Source organism: Lactuca virosa, chromosome 4 (assembly GCF_052849685.1).
Source record: "Lactuca virosa cultivar CGN04683 chromosome 4, Lactuca_virosa_CGN04683_v6, whole genome shotgun sequence".
NCBI lineage: Eukaryota > Viridiplantae > Streptophyta > Magnoliopsida > Asterales > Asteraceae > Lactuca > Lactuca virosa.
The window spans coordinates 498,428,349-498,448,594 of NC_136429.1; the positions used below are offsets into that span (position 1 = coordinate 498,428,349).

At 35.4% G+C, this 20,246-nt stretch overlaps 1 non-coding gene across 1 annotated transcript; it reads right to left on the minus strand.

Annotated features, from left to right (window-relative positions):
- Positions 1–505: 505 nt before the first annotated feature.
- On the minus strand, positions 506–612 carry LOC145110069 (small nucleolar RNA R71). Its single transcript, XR_013709452.1, has one exon. It is a non-coding gene; the product is annotated as a small nucleolar RNA R71 (small nucleolar RNA).
- Between the last annotated feature and the right edge of the window lie 19,634 nt (positions 613–20,246).

A 20,246-nucleotide genomic window follows, 5' to 3' on the forward strand; every position in this document is an offset into this window, starting at 1 on the left:
GTAGCACCTTCCAATTTTTGACATGTATGAAAGCTTTAAGAAGACTCCAGATAACAATGGAACCGAGTATGAGCCAGAAACCGAAGACGATTCAGGATAAGAAATAAAAAACAAGGGAAAAAAGATGGTGGATATTACGACCATGACAATGGAGGAGTACAAAAAGAGATTGCAAAACGATAACAGTCCAGGTCTAGTTCCTCCCGAAATTCCAGTTGCAACGTGTTTTGAGCTCAAAGGACATATCCTTTCAATGCTCAAAGACATGCCATTTTCTGGGAAAGACTACGATGATGCATTCAAACATATCGAAGAAGTCTTGGACATTGCTGATTATTTCAATGTTCCAAATGTTACAAGAGATGCAGTTTTACTAAGGATGCTTCCAGTAATACTTACTGGAGATGCAAAAATTTGGATGAAGTCTTTAGCACCTGGAACTATTAGAACTTGGTAAAACCTTCGTGAAGCATTCATCGATCAATTTAGCTCTTTAAAAATCGCCAAACTCAATAGAAAGATTGCTAATTTTCAACAAGAAGATGGAGAATCCTTATACGAAGCTTGGGAAAGATACAAAGGCCTTTTGAGAAATTGTCCTCAACATGACTTGAACGTACAACAAGAAGTTTCCATATTTTATGATGGGGGTGAATGTGACAACAAGGGAACTCCTTGATTCGCAAATCCCAATGAAAAAGAAAGATCCAACCACCAATAAAGAGTTAATTGAAGAATTCGCAAAGCACTCGAGATAATACCACAACCCATGAGAGGATGTGACTAGAAGTATCAATGGAGGTTCAGGAGATTTGGCAGCGGTGATGGCTAAGTTAGAGAATATGGACCGAAGGATGACAAAGATGGGCCAGTCAATACATGTTATACAAGTGGGATGTGACAATTGTAGTAGACCGCAGTTAACTAAAGACTGTGATTTGGATGAAATCAGGAATAGAAAATCTCAAGTGTCTTATTCTAGTGGAGATCGATTTGATGAAGATTGGAGGAAGCCAAAGAAAGAGTGGTTGTTTTATGAAGAATACAAGAAGCAAAAAGAAAAAAAGTATCAGCAAACCGGATGAGGCTACTACCAAAAGGAACAACCACCACCCGAGAAAAAGATGGACTTTGAGTCAATGCTTAATAGGTTTATGGAAGCCTCTGAAAAAAGACATGATGTTACTAATGTGACCATTAGAAGTCAACAAGCTTCCATCAAAAACATTGAGACTCTACTCGGGCAATTGACTACACTCATTAACGAAAGGTTACCATCCAAGAATTCTGATTCAAAACCGCAACCACATGTCATGGCCATATCCACTGAATAACACCCTCATTCAAAGCCTATAGTGATGCATAATGAAGCCTCGAAGCAACCTGATACATAGCGAAAAAGAATGAAAATCGAAGAAAAAGAAAGGGATGGTGCCCAGTTCTCACGACGTGAGCCACAACTTCTCGCTTCGTGGGATCAGTTTGAACTGGAGAATTCTTCTTTTGTTAAACCATATTAGCCTCTATTACCTTTTCCTTCTCGAGAAAATGAACATCCACTGGAGCAAGAGCACAAGAGATTTATCAAGCAAGTCAAGGGTATTCCAATTAATACCCCATTTATTGAATCATTACCAAAAATGCCCAAATACGTGAAATTTCTTCAAGATCTTCTAGACACTCGATAACAATTACAGAAGACTTCCAAGGTTGTTCTTTGTGAACAATGTTCAACGATTATCATGGAAGGAATACCAACGAAGATGGGAGATCCAGGACGCCTTACACTGCCATGTGAATTTGGAAATTCCATGAAGGAATTTGCCTTAGCCGATTCTGGAGCTAGCATAAATTTAATGCCTTATTCTTTTTATCAAAAGCTTGACCTTCTAGAGTTGAAGACTACAAGGATGGCGATCCACATGGCGAATCGTTCGGTAACATATCCTCGAGGCATAGTTGAAGATTTATTGGTAAAAATTGGAAAATTTGTTTTTCAAATTGATTTTATAGTTGTAGACATGAAAGATGATGAAAATGTACCCATTATCCTTGGACGCCCATTATTTGAACTGCACGAGGCTTAGTGGATGTTCGTGAGTCAAAGTTTATTTTACGAGTGCGAAAAGAAGAAATGACGTTCAGGTTGAAGAAGGATTCGATAGGTCTAAGAATCAAGATGAAGTATTGTTTATGTATGAAGACAATGAGCATGAAGAATTAGAAAAGTTAATGGAAGAAGAAGTCCAAACTAGGGAAAAACCAAAAGAAGAAGTCAAGCTCACTAAGCCAAGAGCCTCAATCCTAATGATCTTTGAAGTCTTCGCTTTTACTACACCACAAGTCCAAGTTGAGGAAGCTAATGGAATTAAAGATTCTAGTTCAAGTGATGAGAAGGATGATCAAGAAGTCAAGGAAACCAAGTTTGATGAGATAGATGTGCACAAGAAGGGACGCACTGAAAATCAAGAGAAAGGCTTAATTGATGAAATATCCCAAGGAATCAAAAGAAAACTTGAAGCTTGCAACAACCAAACGAAGAAAGAAAATTCGAAGAAAGCGTACATAAGGAGAGTTCAAGCGTACAAGAGGACGTGGAAGGAGCAAAAGGAGAAGAGGGAGATTCCGCTCCCAACTGACACAATGTAGTGCGGGAAGGAGTCCGACTCACGACTCTACAAAAGGAAGTGCTTCTCGGGAGGCAACCCGAGCTCAATTTACATTTTATTTTCTTTTTCTTTTTCGTTAGTTTTGCATTTCTTTCAATTTGATTTTTAGGATTGTCATTTATTCATCTCCTATTTTAAAAAAAAAATCAAGTGTGGGTTTAAATTTGTTAGTGGATAAAATTTTAAAATAATAATAATAATAATAATAATAATAATAATAATAATAATAATAATAATAAGGGTTTTGTAAATTAATCAGAACCCATGACGTGTGCTTATACACCACGACATGAGGAATAAAAGAAGCCTTGATGTATTTCCATATGTTTAAAACTCACAAAGTGAGGGTAAGAGCTCACGACATGAGCTTGGTAGGGGACTAGTACCTTTTGTCTTCAAACTTAAACCATTTGACCTCTATTCTTTAAAACCACTCACGATGAAAAATATCACCAAAGGTGACCACACTTCGATTTTCAGTCAAATTTCCTTTGATTCTTCTCGATTTTGTGTTCCAACTTCGATTAAGGTATGATTTCCATACTCTAAACTCGTTTATTTTACTGATTTTGAGCATTTAGAGTCTAGGGTTCGTTTTTAGGATTTCATGTGCGAAGTTGGTCCTTTTTTTTTTTGAGAAATTGCTTTTGCATGTTTGATTAATGGACTTAGATTAACTGTTTAAGTAAACCCGTAGTGTTATTTGGGTTCTATTTGGCCAAATTGTTGTTCGATTCTCATAACTGTCACTGAACTAAACTCACGAGGTGAGGAGTAACCCTCAAGACATGATATCTGGGATCACCAAATCATTTGTTTTCTGGTAATGATTAATCACCTGTGTTTTGTTTTTGGTTTGCTGTTTCTTCAATTTTTATAGACTCCATAGGACCAAAAAGAGCAGTACCTCAAGATCAAGAGAATGTGTTTGTCTTAAGTCTCCACCCACTTTATCGTTTCCCTCAATATATTTTACAAGCTATGTTGAATAAGTACACCAATCTTTTAGGGTGGCTGTATGATCGGGAGTTCACTATCGTCCCTATCATTGATTGATCTTGGTTACGAAGGGTTGGAATTTTAGAAGAAGTGGAAAATTTTTGGCAAAAAAATTGTTGGGTCACTCAATTGTGTAGATTTGATGATGAAAAATATATACACTATAGTTATAGTTAGTTAATCTAAAGATATGTTGATGGAAGTTAATATGTCGAAGACTGAAGAACATCCCTTGATGACTAAAAGACCCTGAAGACTCTATCAACACCCAAGGCATGAAAACACCATCTACTGAAGACTGATCAGTGTATCCAGACGTAGATGGTTATACACTATCAACACACTGATCAAGTGATACGCTGGTGACACTCGCTGATGGTACTATCTGCTGAAGCTGAAGCTAACTCTGAAGCTGAACCTGAAGCGGATCTCCAGACGCTGACGTTGATGCCCTGATCAGCATGACTCTCTAAAGCTGATGCTCTGATCAGCGTCTAATTGGTGTTGATATCTGAATCAGGAGAAGATATAATTTGATACATTCCTTTTATCCCAGATTAGTTTATATGTAGATTGTTGGATAAGGTGTCTAAGTCCATAACTATATTTGGTATGTACTTGACCCGATTTAGCATGGTCCATTTGGGTTGCATGGCATCGAAACAATTTGGATAGACTTTTGTGAGAAAAGGATATTTATGATTTATTAATATATTATAAGTTCTAATATATTAATGTGAAATCATATTATTTAATTAGTATTGATCAAGAATTAGTTTGGAATTAATTTTGTGATCAAAAGAGACTAATTAAATAAATGGGGATTGATTTGGTAAATGATTCATTCTTATATAGTGGGCTTATGATCCATAGTTCTTCATGTTGGGCTAAACCCATGTGGTGACCTATGGATACTCCATGGAGGTTAAATCCCATGGATCATGAGGAATGTGGAAAGACATGAGTTACATGGTGTAACCCTAATGTGCACACTATATAAAGAAGCCTCATACTAGCAAAATCGGCACTTAAGGATACACAAGTGAGGGGTAGCCGATTTTGGTGCAATATAATCTTCTCTCAAGTTATTCCAATTGTTAGTGGTGTTGTGTGAAGTATTTGAGGCATCACATTTGGGGTGCTAGGCTCACAAAGTCTTAAGGAATCAAAGCTACAAGAAAGGTATGTCATTCAACTAGTTTTTTATATTACATATACCCCATGATATGTTAGTTAGGATGGAACCTTGGAAAAAATGAAAGTTTGCATGCATAATAGAGAAAACATAGATCCAAGGTTTCTAGGGTTGCATGCACACCATTGGAGTGTTAGAATGCTCAAAACCCAACATAGATTAGATACAATCCCTTGATTGAAGGGATTCACTAGAATAGATTATTATATATTTATGTATTAGGGTAAAACCCTAATCGTGTCTTGGTGACGACTTTGTGCCATTCTTCTTTGTGACAACCTTTTTCTTGGTGCAAACAAATCCTTTCTTGGTGAAAGATACCTTTGTGGTATTTCCGTGTTGTTCATTGTTCTTTCTTATTTATATTTGATCTACGAATCTACAAAAGATGTGGGACTTTCAATTGGTATCAGAGCAGGATAGAACATCCGTTCTAGGATCTGTTGAAGATTCAGAAGTTCATTCTTTATTCATTAACTCGAAAATTAGAAGGAGAAGAAGAAGAAGAAGATATATTATACAATCATCCAAATATGAAGAATACATCAGACATTCTGAAGAGAGAGTATGATATGTTTTCTTATCTTTGGTACTATCTAACTACTTCATGTATGTATGGTCCTTATAATGTTTCTCTGATGAGAGAACTATTCTTAAGTGGAAGGATCAAGAAACATACAAATGTTGTTGATGATGAAGAAAAATAAAAGAATTGTTTGAAAAATAAAAGGACAATTGATGCAAGTCCTTTGTCATGTTTTCCTAATTTTATGTATGATCCAAAGGCACCTTTATCTGTTTTCTTCATTGTTGAACTTGATCTGAAAGACAAAATCATCAATGAGAATCAAGAAGATATAGATGTATTGAAGAAGAAACTGATTGAAAGGGAGAAAGAGGTGTTAGATCTAAAAGAAAAGATCAAAGAAAAGGATGTGAAGAAGAAAAGTTTTTTTTATCTATTAGTGTTCAAACAGAAGATGTACCTGAAGACAGTTAATCATCAAGAAACCCTTGTTTTCACCCTGATGAACATCAAGGTAGCTCTTGCACTGACAAGTCTCATGCTAATAAGCTTTACGCTGAGAAATCACAAGCTGATCATACTCCCTCAGCTTCATCTCACACTAGGACGACTTCAGTTCATGCTGAAAAACTTCAAGCTGAGAAAGTTCGCACTACCAAGAAGTCTCATACTATTAATACCTCACACGTTGACAAATCAGTTCACACTGATAAGTTTGTTCAAGCTGACAAGACTCTTGACACTGCCAAGCTATCTGAAGCTGTGAGGACTTTATCTCACTCTGTCAAGACTCATGCTCTTGCTCCATCTTCAAAAATCAAAAGATATCAAGCTGGTAAGTTTTCTAATATATGTTCTTGGTTCAATAACTCTTCTTACAGTAAACCATTCGCAAAGAAAAGGAAGTCAAATCACACTAAACCAAAGAAGGTGAGGGTTCCAAAGAAGCCACCTTCAGAACCAAGGAAGATGAAGCAAGTTTGGGTTATCAAGAAATCACCTTTTGAAGCTGAAACAAAGCCAACCAATGGAGTTAGAAAGAAAAATTTTAGTCAAAAGTTTTTAGAAAAGAAGAGAAGAATTCAAAAACCGAAACTTGGAGCCAATGTCCTTCTTTCAGATCAGAAAATTTCAGAAGAAGTAAGGTATGTTTCCAAACCCAATCTCAAATGAGTTCCTAATGTTATTTGTTAAGTTTTTAAGATATGAGAGAGTGATGTTTTGTAGTTAATATTTATTGTCCCTCTCTCACTGAAGAAAAGGTTGTTCTATGTATCCAATTGACTTATGGAGATGTTATCAATATTTTTTTTTGTTCTCTCAAGGTTGTTCTATGTATCCAATTGACTTATGGAGATGTTATCAATATTTTTTTTTTGTTCTCTCAAGGTCAAACTAAATAGTTTGATGATTCTTTTATCTCTCTATTGTCAAGTGTGACAATCTAGAAAATATAGATGTCTTGTTACTTTCTAAGATAAAGAGATAAAGAATAGGAGTCGTTGGTTGCATGGTTGTCAAAGGTGAAGGGACACAAAAGTTGTTGAAGTATAGATGGTCACATGGGTTTCTAAATGAAAGGCTTTTCATTTAATTTTTTTTTGGTGACTGCTCAATAAATTTTGAGCAGGTCATCTTTTGGTTTATCAAGATTTTTCAAAGTATACATAGGGATAGTTTGGTCAAATTCCATGCTTTATCTTTTGTATATATCTATTCTTTCACCCATTTTCGTGTGTTCCCTTACCAAGGTTAGGAAAATTCGAGCATGGCTGTGATGAGAAGTCAAAAATGAATCAAGAGAATCATGTTCTCAAGGGCAATTTGGTCCATTTTGTAAAAGGACAAGAGAAGGGACTGTTTGTTTTTGGACACCTACTGGTCCAGTCAAAATGTTATGCTGCAATGACACAAAATGACATACGGTCGTTTCTATACAAGGTTGGTCTCGAGAATAAGAAGAAAGCCAATCTCTTGAAAAGCTGCAAATACAGAGTTGTGTTGGCCCTCTACAGCCAAGGAGAAATTATGAAATCAATATTGTATAGACAGGGGCAGTTTGGTAACTTCACGATGTTCAAGCTAATTTATCTCTTCTGTTACATAGATTCTGGGAAGAAATGAGCAAGGCTAACATAATTGGTTTTTGTGTTATCTATTCGCTGACTAAAAAACATGACTTGTATTTTTTAAGAATTATGCAAGATATGTTTTCGTTTGAAAAGAAGAATGAATGCCATAAAGTCATCAATATGAAAAGGAGAAAGCATAAGAATGGTTAAAAGAATGAAGAGAAGACGAAGAGAAACAAATTGTAATCATAAAAAAAATCTTAAAGAAGCTGTTGCCTTTTGGAATACAGGTCGACCCACCGTCAAGAACGAATTCAAGGACTGTGCTTTTGTTCATCTTTACGTCTCTCAAACACTTTTAAACAAGCTCCATGCACTTTCTGAAGAGATCTATGTTTAGATCTTCAGGTCTGGCACGGGTTATGGTGGAGTAGAAGTCTACACCTTCATACAAAGAATCTATTTTAATTGTGGCTTGAGATGTGACGATAATGTCCTTTTTGCCTCTCGCAAGAGGTTCTTAATCTTGGCTTTTATGAACTTCACTAAAGAAGAGACAAGGTACAAGGAAGAAAGATTGTAAGAATGGTTTGCAAATGATGTTAAATGATCTAAAAGTAAAGCCAAAGCTGTTGGTGTCTATTGTTGGTTCAAAAGAAACAAGAAACAACTTCAGTAACTTTTCAGACAAAGCTGACTTTTAAAAAGTAAAGTAGACAACATCAGCTGTAATGACCTTGTACACCGGTCTCATTGATTTTCTGCTGATTATAGAGAACGTGATATGTATGGCTGGTTGGAGTTCTTGATGCATAATATCATCAGCAAAGTTTCACACACATTTAAATCTCACGCCTACATCAGCTTATATGGTTGTCATTCATTGATCTCATTAAAAAATTCAATGCTTGGTATCTCAATTCACGTTGACAGGGGTATTTTGGTCCAGGTTGTGTCAAGTACCAAAAAGAGAAATTCAATGCCTAAAAATCCTACATGACTGAATTTTTCAGTGCCAACTAAAACAAGACCTGTGATTTACGGTGGAAGTTTAGTCATAAATGGGTTATTGATCTTGCTTTCGATGTATCTTCTTTTAGATATACATGAAAAGGACAACATAAAGGGTGTGTGTTTCTTGCAGGGAAGAATACACAAAATTTTCTAAGTTTTGTCACAAACGGTCCCCGGTGTTTGGCAAGCTAAACATATCTGACCACAATTATTTTTTTCTTAACATAAATCGTTTTTGAAAGATAATCTTAGACCCTTGGCCTATGTCTAATCAGACGTTAGTGTGTGTGTATATATATATATATATATATATATATATATATATATATATATATATATATATATATATATATATATATATATATATATATATATATATATATATATATATATATATATATATATATAGAACCTATAGTTTCCCGAGAACCCGAGAACCAAACAAGGACCGTTAGATCAAAATAATAGAAGGTTAAGATGATTTGTGGCATTATTGTAAAAACTTAAAAAAAAGAAACACGGGGGCATCTGATTTAAATTAATTGGAGGGCATTTCAGGGATAAGAACTTATTTGGTCAAACCATTTCCTTATCCTCTTTCCCCTTCAACTCGTCTCTCTCCTGTTCATCCAACTTTCAACTATCTCTCATCAGACCATCTGTGTTCCATAATCTACAGATCATCGACAAGGAATCAAAGAATCAACAGGTCGACGTTGTCTTATGGATCAACAGATCGGTGACATTCCGATCATTCCATCTCGATTGTCTACACCTTCCACCTTGATAATGGATGCCATCGTTTTACTCATCACCTTTCCTATGCCATCGTTAGGGTTTTCGCTGATCTTTCACGCAGCTATACGAATCTGATCTCGAAACCTTCTTACAAAGCTTTGTTCAAATCGGATGCAGAATCAACAGAAGAAGTGATGCTCCGTTAGTTCAAGAAAGAGGTGAAAGAGCGGATTAATGTAAATCATTCGGTGGTGGATCGACGAATTACTCTTCGTCACGTCATACTGAAAACAATATCCAGCAGAGCCAGACGATAGCGTCGTTGCCGCCTCCATCAGATGGCTCCGTCAGGTGGCTTTATGTGCTATTTGGTTCATACATTTAAGATAAAGGATAATGGAACACGATAGGTGCTCAAAATCTTATATAATCGATCGATTTCTAGTGTTTAATCTTCAATCTGGTTGTGTTGGATTTCTCTTCTTCATATGTTATTTCATTTATACATGATAGAGGATAATAGTGTTTGAAATCTCATATAATCAACAAAATTATACTATTTTGGTGTTTGTTGTTGATATGAAATTTGAATGATATCTTCACTTCCACCACGTCTCCTAATCTTGACTTTGTTAATGAGCAGGAAGATGTAAACTTCTTGTTGAAGATCGGAGGTGGATCATTGGCAGGGGAAACAACCATTAAGTTCGGCAGCATACTGGTGCCATAGATCACACACCTAAACATCACTCAAGCTTTCATTATATCGGATTGCTGAAGCATGTGATGAGACTGTCGATGACTAGCTTAAAAGCTACAGGTGTAAAAGATGTTGTTTCTTCTGTAACTGCCATTACAAATACAAAACTAAAAGCTGAGAAAGAGGTTGTTACTGGTAAAAAGAAGACAAGTATCTCATCTCTATTGCTTTTCTGATAAACTAAAGTGGCAAATCAATCATCCAAACCATACCATACATTCTGTTTTCTACAATTAGCATGCATTTTTTTTAATATATGTTTTATTATTATCTATAACAGGGGGAAGAAGAAACAGTTGTTGGTTTGTAATCCCAATTTTTTTATTAATGTTTTTATCAAGTGAAGATATAATTATAAAATTTGATCCAATTTTTCAGTTTTTTCTCCAGTTAACGACATTCACTTATTATTTTTTGTGTATGTAATCCATCCAATGTTTTGTTGTTGTTATTATGAGGATAAGAGAACCCAAAACTACATCACTATTCTTTGCTTCGGGGAAAATGGTAAGTTTTTATTCTAAATTTATATTTTATTATTAAGAAAATATCATTGTATTCAAAGTATCTTGTTATTTCCCCTTTAGGTTTGTATATGAACCAAGAGTGAACAATAATCAAAGTTAGCAGCACGAAAGGTACATGAATATTATTATTATAATCTTTTAGTTTAAAAAATGCAGAATCTTTACAAACATTCTAATATTTAAATTATTTTTTGGACACAAACCATTATATAGTGCACTAATAGTCATCATCTGCTTCTTTAGCTGTTGGATGGTTATATCTCTCTCTTCATTTGTCTGGATTAATTAATTCATTTTGTTGGTAAATGAAATGAAACTCCCGATAAACCTGAAATCACATATGAATTACATGTGATTCACATGTAAATCACATGTAATTCACATATGAATCACAAGTGATTCACATGTAAATCACAATTACACGTGATTCACATGTAAATCACATATGAATCACATATGATTCACATGTAAATCACAATTACACATGATTTACATGTAAATCATATGTAATTCACATATGAATAACATGTAATTCACATGTAAATCACAAGTTGGTCACATATGATTCACATGTAAATCACATTTACACGTGGTTCACTTGTAAATCACATGTAATTCACATATGAATCACATGTGATTCACACGTAAATCACATATGATTCACATGTAAATCACATGCGATTCACATGTAAATCATATGTGAGTCACATGTAAATCACATGTGAATCGCATGTGATTCATATGTGAATCGCATGTGATTCATATGTAAATCACATGAAAATCACATATGTATTTTTGTGAATGTTTTTGCATCAATCATTTTTTTTTTAATTTTCTTGTAGATTTGGAAGAAATTGTGGTGAATATTGAAGAGGGGAAAAATGATAAACTGAATAAAATAAAGAAATATTGACACGAAGACACGAAAAAGCTTTGAAATTTCTAGCATTTTTTATTTTTTATATTTTATTTTTTCTATTTTATTTTTTCTATTTTATTTTTTATTGAATAAAATACTTGTACTATTATGTTTATAGATTAATTAATAAAAATGAGATTTTTTGTGATTTACTTACGAATATTATAGTATAAGAAATATATACATATATGCATTTGACAAAATATGCATATATGCACCTAAAAATTTACTTTTTCTTAAAAAAAATGCAGTTTTTTTTTGAAAAATTGCAGTTTCTTTTAAATGCAGTTTTTTTTTTTTTTTAAATGTAACTTTCTTTAAAAAAACTTGCAGTTTTTTTGAAAAATTTACAGTTTTTTTATTTAAAAATACAGTTTTTTTTTTTAAAAAGATTGCAGTTTTTTCCGAAAAAATGCAGTTTTCTTTAGAAAAATTGCAGCTTTTTTGAAAAAATGAAATGCAGTTTTTTTTTAAAAAAATTGAAGTTTTAAAAAAAAAAGATTTTTTTCAAAAATTCATGTTTTCTATAAAAAATTAAAAAATCTGCATTTAAAAAAAACGAAAAATACTATATTTAAAAAAATCTGAAAATTTGATTTATGATGTAAATTTTTAGACATTTATATTAATATATTAAATAACACAAAAAAATTAAACATTAAATGAGATTGGTAAGATGATAATCATGTCCTTAATGAATTACTTTTGATCCAACGCTCCACTTTTAGTTCTCGGGAAAATATGAGTTCTCAACCGATCTCAACCCTATGTGTGTGTGTATATATATATATATATATATATATATATATATATATATATATATATATATATATATATATATATATATATATATATATATATATGTGTGTGTGTGTGTGTGTGTGTGTGTATTTAAAAAAAATAATAAGGCAGAGAATGCACTTAATTATCGAATTAAACAAAAAAAAATCGTTGTTAAATTTATTTCATCGTTTAACTTCTTTATTTTTCCAAGTTATTAGTTAAAACATTTTTTAGTAGTTAATTTTGTTAGTTTGTAGTTCTAGTTGATTTTATTCTTTTAAATTTTGTCTTTTATATTTATTTCATTTTTTAGTTATACTTTAAATCTAAAAATCCATAAATAAGTGTGTGCAAGTGTTCCAAGCAAGGTGTTTCAAGTTTATATTTTTTAATCAGTTTGATAGAAATATAAGGGGGAAAATGCACTCAAGTATCAAAATTGAGTCAATAATTCTTTCGGGGAACAAATTTAACGTTGTGTCTAATATTCAAATTATCTATGAACATTAGAACATATTACCCTATACAACTCCTAATAGTTGTATCTTTTTATGTGTTCAAAATTCTTTGATTTCAGGCACTTATTGAAGTTAAACGAGAGATAGCATAAATGTTTGATCATGTGATGTTTTTATATAATTTTAAATGGTTCTTGGTGATGGTCTACCTATTGTGTTAATACACATTTGGTTCAAGATTTGCAATTTCACTACACAATTTTAATGAAACTAATGAGAAATGTCATGATTTATAATCATGCACTGTTCTTACAAAGTGTCTCACACACTTGAATCACAAACGTAGGAGGAACAATCAAGTTTGACAAAAGCAACTGAGCTAGAAAATTCACAAGTTGGTCAAAAAGTTATCTGGAGCTGGTTGATTTATGGAGTTGTCTTTTACAAGCTTCATCAGGTATGGTCATTCTTTCTCAATATCATTGTATCTTTCATGATTTGACGCATGTCTTGTGCCAAGAATGTAACTTTTGAGTAGATAGTGTACCTAGAAGCATGTTGTTGTATGTGCCTAAATTTCTCTAAGTATCTCATCAGCGAGACCATCTGTTGAGATGACATTGAGTCACCCACTCACGGTGATTGTCAAGCATCGCCTAAACTTTCAAAGTGAGATTGCCTGGTCCAAATTAGAAAACTTATAGAAAGGCTTGGGTGTTTATTTTCTTGATTAATCGTCTCTTACCTGACTCTCGTCCTTGGAAGCATGCTTTCCATATGCATCAAGACTCATGTTCTGCTGAAACATCGAGCATAAACCAGCGGCTTACCTTGATTGCATAATCATTAGTGTAAGACATACTTGTCTGGTCCTTCAATGACAAAGGGTTATTCATGTCCTTGACCACCTAATCTGAGGTATGGCATGGTATCATTATGAATTGATTGTGCATATACTCTAAGATTTTAACTACTCCTCTTTACAAGCCTTCTTTATAAAACTTCATGATTCACTGTGTAATACCACACACTGATAAATGTTCGAAACTTTGTGCCGATGGTTAGGCTATGTACCGTAGCATATCACACGCACCAACCCATTCTTGCCCTTAAATTCTTCTTAAGAGCTTTATGATTCAGTGGCAAATGCCAGATCGATGAGAAGTCAAAAAAACTGTGTCGATGGGTATATCATGTACCATGATATATTACACGCACCTACCAATTCTCGCCCTTTTTCTTCTAATAAAAGAAGTTAATGATTCAGCGTATAAAACCGTACGCCGATGAGACATCGCAATTTTGTGTAAATGATCTACTATTGCAACAACACAATAGTGTAATGCACCTATTTTATCCTCTAACTTTATTTTATGTTTTCTTTTTATTTCAGTTTACTTAATGTCTTCTTAAAAAAATCAAAAAGAAGGCAGTACCTATTGATGCTGTCAAAAAAGGGGAGAAATATTTAGTTATGCTATGTTGTGACTTTATCAATCTACTTTGAATAGCAGGTACTCTTGAAAGAAGAATGTTATATATCTGAGGGGGAGCAGAAATCAACATATTACTTCATTTGTATTTATCTATTAGTTCATTCTTTATTAGTTTAGTTTTGACATCATCAAATAGTGAGAGATTGTTGGGTCACTCAATTCAGGGAGTTTGTAAGCGCTATCTTTTCAAGCAGGTTACCTTTGGCATTACATTCAAACTTGAAACAAGGCGAAGAGGAACCCCCGCCCAATGGTGCTTTTACGAAAGTACGGTCACCGGTGGCTAATACCTTCTCAAAGGATTCTCCCATAAAGCCATTGAATTGCCCCGGGACATTGGCTTCCGCCAACAGTGAACTATTAAGGATCGCATCGAATGCAAGCTCTGATAAAGTTTGATTCTTCTTTATGGACTACAACGAGCCCTGTGTCCCGCTGATAGAATGGAAAGGGAAGGGCCCTTCTTCACATCCACCGCGCAATGCATGCACAAATAGAGTTGAACCAAGTAACATTGCAAAGGCAACTCCTGAGAGATTCTAAAGTTCCTGAGCTACCCTTTTTTATTATTTGAATCTTAAGAACTGGACCCTACCCTATTCTCGAACCCAGATGTGATGATGCAAAATATATGAATTATAGTTATAATTAGTTAATCTGAAGATACACTGATGGTAGTTCATATGTCGAAGACTAAAGAACATCCCTTATTGACTAAAAGACCCTGAAGACTATATCAGCACAAAAGACATGAAGTCACCATCTACTGAAGACTGATCAGTGTGTCCAGACACTAATGGTTATACACGGATGACACACTGATAAGGTGACACACTGATGGTACTATCTGCCGAAGCTGAAGCTGATCTCCAGACGCTGACACTGATGCCCTGATCAACGTGACTCTCTTAAGCTGATGCTTTGATCAACATTTGATGTGTTAGTGCTGATATCCGAATCTGGAGAAGATCTAATGTGATACAATCCTTTTATACCAGATTAGTTTATAGGTAGACTAGATACAATCCCTTGATTGAAGGGATTCACCAGCATAGATTAGTATATATTTATGTATTACGGTAAAACCCTAATTGTGTCTTGGTGATGGTTTTGTGTCGTTCGTCTTTGTGACATTTGTTTTCTTGCTGAAAACAACTCATTTCTTGGTGAAAGATATCTTTGTGACACTTCTGTGTTATTCATTGTTATTTCGTATTTGTATTTGATCTACGAATCTACAAAAGGTTTGGGGCTTTCAAAAATATATTGGCAATGGGTTCGATTTACATGCAATGGTTGGGTATAATCTTGTCAAAATCCAAGATCTGGTTTATCTTGAACTTTCTGTCGAGTTATTTCTACGGTTAGCTTTGAAGAACGCATGATCGATCCTACTTACAACCAGGCTCTCGCATTTTGATTGGGTGGAGTGTATAGAGAGTGTAGTTTGGGGGTAAAGCAATCAGTTCAAGAGCTCGAAGTCCAAGAATGAGTAGCCACTTTGTAACCCGATTGGCAAGATCCTATGGTGTGTTTGTTCCATGGGGTGACTTGTACTTTGAAGTGCATTGAGGGAGGTGATCTTCCCTAAAGTTATTTGGAGTCTATGAGTGTCATAGTGAACATGGGAACACATTGGGGAATACCAGCCGGCGATGAAGTGGTGCCACTTGAGTGACCGGAGGAGCAGTCGAGGCCACGAGCATGAAGAAACGTGAGAGGGAAAGGAGAGAGAGGCCAACTGCAACAATTCCAGGTCATACCAATTGGAGGTATACCAACTGACCCATTCCAAAATTCGGTTTGGATATTATTTTGATAACATCAGCTGTGCCATACACTATCAAAACCAAGCCATCGATGGAATCTACTCACATTTTCAGATTGAGTGCCAACCCAACATGCCACCACAAGCGCCATATATTCCAACTTAGGAAGAAATTTGGGCATCACACAATTTTGGGGCAGGGTCGAGTGGAGCGCAAGGAGATGGAGATGAAGAGTGACTTACTATCCTTTTTATTTGAGTTTTTATTCTTGGTTATTTTGGTGTGTTTTAATTTTCATTTTTTTATTGTTTGAAATGATGTAACTGAATGTTGGAATGTTTGTTTTCTTGCAACCTAGGAGTTTGTTTTGTTTGAAGAACGGTTGATTTATCGAGAAAAAAAATAAGAGAGAGAATCCGTGCGAGTTGGAGTTAACAACCGAAGACCACAGTTTTTGATAAGTGTGGGGTGACATTCATGTGCGGAAAGAGATTAGAGGAGAGAGAGAGAGAGAGAGAGAAATAAAGGGTCTAGAAATGAGTCTTAATCAGTTAAAAGGGCAATTGAGGGTTCGCACATGAAGAATTTGAGGAAAAAAATGCACTCTACCAGCACCCAGTTCTCACGACGTGAGCATATACACTTCACGTCATGAGAAAGATACAATCACGATCAGCTATTCGATTTATTCATATTCACACCGTGAAGGCTTAATTCTCATGACGTGAGCCGTTAGATCTCATGTTTCTACACTTTCTTTAGACTTAACAACGTGGTGTATGCTTTCCCACGTTATACCACAAAGTCTAATTTAAAGTTTCTCGCACCACACCTTTTCGAACATGCAAGTCTTTGGTTCACATTTTTATCGGCACATTTATGAGTAGATGCAAAAGTCTAGTTCCAAAAACATATTCGAGATGTTCAAACTTTGCCAGCAACAATCAGCATCCGATCTCACCACTACTACCCCAAGGGAGTCTGTTCATTTTTCTCCATTTTATTTCTTTTTATATTGCATTCATAACATACAATGAGGGTATTGTATGAAATAAGGCGGGGTAGAGGTCAAAAAAGGATTTTCAAACATGAAATAATTAATTAGAAAATGCTAGAAATTTTAAAAAATTAATTAATAGGCTTGCAAATATAGCCTAATAAATATAGTCATTTTTAAAATTTTGATATTATTGCATTTAGGCTAGTTTTCTAGTATTATGTGGGATGATTCGATGAGAACCCTAAGATTTAGTTGAACAAATATGTTATAATGTATTTGTGGCTTCCCACTCTTAGTGAAATCGTGGGACAAAAACACAACCTTGTGTAGTTTGAGGGACATGATGTATTTAGCATTGTGTACCAGAAATGTATCTGTCACACCCCCAAACCAAGGATGGCGGAAACGTCCGGGGGTGGAGGACTTCATGTATAGTATCATAACAACGAGTATAATAGTGATCAAAGTAAATACAACCATCATAAATATAATCGAGAAAGTTACATGGTTTCATGAGTTACATGTTTCAAAATCGATTACTATATATTGATAAAATGGTTCGTGTGACGCCGTAGCGTTCCATCCTCAAAAGTTGGTAGTTACCTGTTTTCATTGATTACCTGAGAATGCAAGTAATTTTGAAGGAGTGTCAACAATTAATTTGATGAGTGCATAAGCTTTTGTATGTAGAGTTGAAATCCTTTCTTTGTAAATGTAGTGTATGTTCAAGAAAAATCCAATATTTTCCTTATAAAATGATTTGTAGTCTTAAGACTCTAAGACCGAAATATACAAGTACTTTCCATACTTATGATAGTAAGTGCAGTTTTAAATAAATAAAACCCTTATGAATGTAAGAATTCCCGTAAACTATATGTGTCGTTGTTTCCCTATGTGAGTTATTATAACCGTGAAATTGACATAGTAAGCCTGTTACGACGTTTCGGGCGTCAGAATGTTTTGACATTTGTCACCCCAGACCTGCCGGTCTAGCTGTTGCAAGCAGCTTAGGTGCGGGATTGTCATTCCTATACACAAGTATCACGCTCTCCATACAAGAGACTAAGGTTATAATACAAGACTTTAACTAGTACTCTAAAGATTAGAATGAAGTTATGTCTCACAAATTTGTAAAAATATCCATAAATTGTAGAAAAATCGTATTAATGTGTGCAAGTAGTCATTTGAAAGGTATAAACCTGAACTATTTTCATATTAAATAGTTTTGAAAAATATTAAGTTTAAGATGGTCAAAACAGATCGTGAATAGACCATAACTTTTCTGTTGAAAGCTGTTGTTTCAGTTAGAATATGTTTTGGTGTTGTAACTTGTATTCTCCCCCTTAAAACTTGAAGAAAACATGAGAACCTAGGGGTATGAACTCACCTTGAGTGATTTCCTGAGGTGGAAGGTTGTAGAAGGGGAGTTTCAAGTCAAGAACACTTGAAAGATGCTTGAAGATTTGAAGATCCTAAGAACAAATATGTTGATATTTGTGTAAATGATCCATGATTTGTATGAAGAAGTGTAGAATATTTAGGAGTTAAATGAAGATACTTACCAAGAATAAATGGAGGAAATGCTCAAGAACTTCTTGGGGAAATTGGGTTCCAGAGAAAGAAAGAAAGAAAGAAAGAGAGAGAGAGAGAGAGAGAGAGAGAGAGAGAGAGAGAGAGAGAGAGAGAGAGAGAGAGAGAGAGAGAGAGAGAGAGAGAGAGAGAGAGAGAGAGAGAGAGAGAGAGAGAGAGAGGGAGAGAGAGAGGGAGGGAGGGAGGGAGGGAGGGAGGGAGGGAGGAGAGAGAGAGAGAGAGAGAGAGAGAGAGAGAGAGAGAGAGAGAGAGAGAGAGAGAGAGAGAGAGAGAGAGAGAGAGAGAGAGAGAGAGAGAGAGAGAGAGAGAGAGAGAGAGAGAGAGAGAGAGAGAGAGAGAGAGAGAGAGAGAGAGAGAGAGAGAAAGTTTGCTTTGGAGGGAAGAGTGAAATCTTGGAAGAGAAATGAAACAAATCTCTTTGATTTGTTTATAAAAGTTGATTGGATGGGAAAAGTGTTGAAGGAGTTAAATGAATTGACTAGCTAGATGTGAATAGTGACATAAAGTGGGTGTGGGGATGGCTTGGTGTCATAACTTTATGGAAAAGTCAAAGAGTACCTTTATGCACTCTTGATATTATCCTAAGCAAAATATGATTTATATTAAATAAATATTCAAAAATGGGGATGAAATATGAGTTTAGAGGGTCAATGATGATAAAAATACAAATTGGGTGAGAATTTCACGTCAAAAACATCAAAAATGGGCTTAAAATGCGAAAGCAGTCAAAATCCGGGAAGAGAATGCGAGACTGCGAAGGTTGCTGAGGATCTGAGAGGGTTCGTGGTTTGAGAAGGATAGTGACTGCGAAAGTGGGTTCGGTGCGAGAGGGTTCTGCTCGGATGCGAAGGCTCTCGGTGAGGAGGCTGTGAACCTGGCCGATTGCGAGTGTGAGGTTCGGAGCGAGAGGCTCGCATGCTAGGATGCCCGGCTAGAATGAGAACTTGCCCGGTTCGCTGCGAAGGTCATCATTATGTGAATGAGTCTGGTTCACTGCGAGAGGAGGTTTCGGTCGGAGAGGCTAGGGTTTATGCGAGATTTCCCGGCTAGGCTGCAAACATTGACTAAGAAGCGAACGTGTCTAGTGCCTGTGAAGGCCTGCGTGCGTTCGCAGATGAACAATGACCTGCGAACCTCCAGGACCCTTTTTGACCTCCTTCTTCCGTTTTAAGCTGTTTTTGAGCAAGGAAAGGTTAGGGATGGCACGAGTGTTCATAGAAAAGTTGGAAAAGGTGATTTTTATTACCAAGGGGTTTGAGAGAGATTGGGAGAGATTTTTGGGAGAGATTTGGGAGAGAGAGAGAGAGATAGAGTAGGAGAGATTAAGAGAGACTTTGTTTGTAGCCTTTGTTAGTGTTTGGCCCATAATGCAAGGTTTGTAAACCCCACTATGCCTCGTTATGAGTGTTTTACGCCCCCGAAGGGTATATGATAGTGCTTTATAGAGTCGTTACATCACTCACCCTGCTTAGGGTTTAGAATTTCTGAACATATGAAACTTCTAAGTGACACTTTGTATTAAGATAGAGAGTTTTACATTAGTAAACATAAAGTGAACCCTAACATACAAGCACTAGTTGAGCTGACTGGTTAGATCCGTTGACTTTGTTTGACTTTGACTTGACCAGAAATTGACGGTGGTCACATCATCCCCCCATTAAAGGGAATTTCATCCCGAAATTAGCGTTTCAAATGGGACTTCAAGGGTTGGGGAAAATATGTGTGTATTTT